Below are 4,652 nucleotides of genomic sequence, written 5' to 3'. Positions count from 1 at the left end.
GTGCACCGACAAAAATAAGTGCTGCCGAAGCTACTCTTAATTGGATGAAAATAATGCCTTAAAAAAGATTGATTCAAAGATCTCAGCTGTTGAAGCAAAGGTGGATGATAATACTAAGATGGTCAAATATCTTATTCATTTTTTACAAAAAAGGCTAAATAAAGTAGCAAGAGAACCAGCAGCACCAGGACAAGATTTCTTTTCTAATCTTGCTCAAAGAGAGAAAGAAATAAAAATTTTGAAAGATCAAATCAAAACTCTTTAAGAAACAGGAAAATTTCCTGAACCAGTTCAAAGAGCAGAAACAATTGAGTTGTTCCCTTCTGTCAGACAAAGAAGTTCTCTTCCAATAGAAGGAGTACGAATTACTTTCCCAGAATTTCCATAACATACTAAACCAAGTACGTATGAAATCTTTCTGGAAATAAAGAAGCAGGAAGCTGAAAAGAAAAAGAAAAAAGCCACTGAAGATGTTAAGATAGCCAGTGAAAGTGAAGCTTATCAGACAGAAAAGAAGCTTGGAAAGAGGCCAATCTCAGAAGAATCTCCACAAGTTTCAAAATCTCTGATGATTCAAGATGGACACCAAAATCCTTTAACAGCCTTTTTGAAGGATTATAAAGAGTCCACAATCTCAAGAATCTCAGCTTTACAAAATCAACAACAAGAATCAGATACTGAAACTGATTCATGGGAAAATTCAAGTACGCCAGAAGAATCTGAATCTTCATCAGAAAAACAAACAGAAACAGATGATGAAAATCTCCTAAAATCCTTCCAAACAACTAAAATGGAAGAGCCAAGTGATGAAGAAATGCCAGAATCATCTTCTGCGCCACAGATACATTATACAATACCAAAGACTTCCATTGGAAGAACCACTTTCACTCTTAATGACTTACCACCCTAAAAATAGCCAGACAGAATCCAAGAATTCCATTTCTGGTTAGAAACTCGTAAGCTGACCGAGGATAACAATTACAACATTCTTATGGAATTTGTTTCCAGATTCACTGGAATGTTACGAGATTGGTGGAATGCTATTACCCAGCATGATCAAATGCAGTTTCTAGTTATCCAAGATCTGGCCCAGCCAATTAGAATTATACACCAACATTTTGTAAGAAACCTCGAAGATTTATTGACACTGAAAAAAAGAGAATTCTACAAAAGAAAGTGCTGTTCATATAGCAAAAAGGATTTAGCAAAGCACTTCAAAGTAATAACCAGATTATTTTGTACTTTGGGCTTAAATCCAAATCTCAAGCCAGTTATCCTTTCATCTCTTCCTGATCCACTTCAAGTTGCAGTCAACCAAGCCCTTCAAGACAAAATAAAGATATTTTCCAATTAACAGTTGGAGAACTTCAACAAGAAGTCTTTATTACTTTAGAAGATATCTGCAATAGAAGGATGATATTTAATGATTATCTCCATGGTGACAAGAAGCTTTATAAAGCCTGTGATGATTCTCATCTGAAGTACAAGTGCGCAAAAGATCAGTTATGTGACTGTCGCACCAAGAAAAAGAAACATTTCAAAAAACATTCTTTTTCAAAAAATACTTCAAGATGGAAAGGAAAGAAAAAACCTCAATGGAGATATCTCAAGAAAAAATGAAAAATAACAACAAAATCTGATTGATGTTACATCTGTAATAAAAAAAAGACATTTCTCAAAAAACTGTCCAAAAAATAAAAATAAGTCCAAGAAGGTTGCACAAATGGTTAGACAATCAGGAATCAAATTACGAGAAGAAGATGGTATAGAGTCTATTTGCTTTATTGAAGAAGAACCTTCAGACAAAACAATTTGTACTATTCCTACTTATCTCAGTGAATCCTCAGAGCCAGGATCAGATTATTCAGATATACAGATGATGCCAGCTCAAGTCTAAAAAATTTTGACTGATACAGTCCCAGTTCTTCAAGTACCAGTCAAAATCTATTTAGACAAATATAGTAAACCCATTACTATAATTGCCTTTATAGATACTGGAGCAGCAGAAGCCATTATGAATCCAGATGTTTTACCTTCAGAATAGTGGAAACCTCATGTAAGGTACTTTAACTCTGCTGTTGATCACCCCTTTGCTACCCTTCTGATTAGTAAGCCTATTACTATTCAGTTCTTCCCAGGCTGTTGTATCAGAACTACAGTACTGGGTTCAAAACTCCCAGGAAAAGATATTGTAGTAGGTTTTGACCTCTACATAAAATCCCAACATTTGAGAATACTCCCAGAATGAGTTAGATTCAAAAATATTTTCCAACCCTTTGTGACAATACTAAAACTCTTTGCCATCTAATCAGAAAAAATCCTTCAAACCATTCAGGAATTAAAAACACAATCATATGCAAATTCTCATTTAGAATTCCTGAAAAAATGCCCAAATCCCTTGTGAAAAAATCCAGAATTCTTTATTAACCTGCCATTCAAGAAAAATGAAGATATTAATCCAACAAAGGCCAGTCATCAAGGAATGAATCTAGATCATTTATTGCTAGCAGAACAATAATGCAAAGAACTACAATAGCAAGATCTGATTGAGCCATCAAATTTCCAATGGGCATATGAAGCTTCATATGTGAATAAAAGATCTGAGCAAATCAGAGGAAAGTTAAGATTGGTAATAAATTATCAACCTCTTAACCATTTCCTCCAAGACAACAAGTTACCTCTGCTAAACAGAAATTCACTTTTTTCAAGTCTGGCTAAGGCAAAAATTTTCTTCAAGTTTGATCTCAAAACGGGATTTTGGCAACTAGGAATACATCCTAATGACAGATCAAAAATAGCATTTTATATTCCCAACAGACACTTTCAGTGGAAAGTAATGTCGTTCGGATTAAAAACAGCTCTTTCACTCTTCCAGAAAGTAATGATAAAGATTTTTCAACATTTGATGGAAAATGCTTTGGTCTATATTGATGATATCTTGCTCTACAGCCAAGATGAAGAATCTCATTCTCAACTCCTTGAAGATTTCAAATCCCTTATTTTTAAATATGGGATAATGCTTTCAGAAAAAAAGGTGCAGATAAACAAACCAGAAATTGAGTTTCTAAGAATTGAGCTGAAAAATGGAAGATATTCTCTAGGTCCTCATATTGCCCAAGAACTTCTTAAGTTTCCATCTGAAAACTTGTCCTTCAAACAGGTACAACAATTCTTAGGGATTGTTAATTATCTTAGATATTTTATTCCTAAAGTTTCTAAGTATATTAACCCCCTGACAAAAATGCTGAAGAAAGAACTCCTTTATAGTCATCCTCTCAAACAAGAACTGTTCAAAGATTGAAAGAGCTGACCCAGGATTTGCCTCCACTCCAAATTCCTTCTAACGGAAAAAAGATTTTACAAACAAATGCCAGTGATAAATATTAGAGTGTAATTCTATTTGAAGAAAGAAATGGCAAGAGACATCTCTGTGGATATAAAAGTGGAAGATTTTCAGATGCAGAAATTCATTATCACTCCACTTTCAAAAAAATTCTGGCAGTCAAAAAAGGTATCACAAAATTCAAATTTCATCTTGCGGGATATCATTTTCTTGTTGAAATGGATATGTCATCTTTTCCCCAAATGCTCAAATTCAAACAGAAAATAGTCCCTCATCCTCAACTCTTTCGATGGGCTGAATGGTTTTCCCAGTTTAACTTTGATACCAAGCATATAAAAGGTAAGGAAAATGTCATTGCTGATTTTATTTCTAGGCCTAAAACTAAAGTCTTTGCCTACAGAAGAGTTTTCTGGCCTAGACCCATCATGATGTATAGACCATCCTCCTCATCTTCTTCATTTCCTACTTCTTATCCTGTTGCTCCAAACCTTAATCCAAAATTCCCACTAGAGATAATGACCCTGGTTTAACAAGGAAACTTTCATCCAAAGACCAAAGAAATAATGTTTCAATATCAAATTTATGTCTTTAAAAATTTTGGAGGACTTATCCTTAAACCATGGGGTGTGCATCCTGATTATCCCTTTATTCATCCCATCAAGTTCTAATTTGTGGAACAACCTGATGAATTAAAATGGTTATTGTGGTACCTCACTCATCTTTATCACATAGCCATACAATTCCTCACTTCTGATCTCCGTTATTTTCTGACAAAGGCCATTAGAGGAAATATTGAACCCCAACATCAAAACTTCTTCACTTTTTTATGTTGGTTCCATCCTCTGACACAGTGGTTAAACATAATTAACCAATATTGTCAAGAAAATAAGGGAAACTACATGATCATTATCTTCTATAAACCTTAACATATTGTTCAACGTGGAAGATCAACTCAGTTAGGATCCTTTCCTACTGCCTGGATTCACAAAGTTCTTGATGATGATATTAGAAAATCTAACTACCATTACAGGAATGTACAAAAGTTCCTTTGTTAGCTCAATATAATTATTCCATTTGAGATATCGCCTCCTCCAGATATTGATGCTCCTTGGGACACATGGCCAATAAAGTATAAACCTTATCACAAAGGAATCTTAAAAGCCATTCAAGATTACTATGAGAGCATCACAAATCCTTCAGAATGGTCTCAAGAGTACCCGTGGTATTGTAGTCAAATCAGTCTTTCAAAGATGAATCAAGAACAAGAAAATAATAAAGAAATGGATAAAGACATGACAGCAAATAGTGA

The sequence above is a fragment of the Gossypium hirsutum genome, chromosome A03 (assembly GCF_007990345.1).
Source record: "Gossypium hirsutum isolate 1008001.06 chromosome A03, Gossypium_hirsutum_v2.1, whole genome shotgun sequence".
Taxonomy (NCBI): Eukaryota; Viridiplantae; Streptophyta; class Magnoliopsida; order Malvales; family Malvaceae; genus Gossypium; species Gossypium hirsutum.
Note: the sequence above shows the minus strand (reverse complement) of the source record.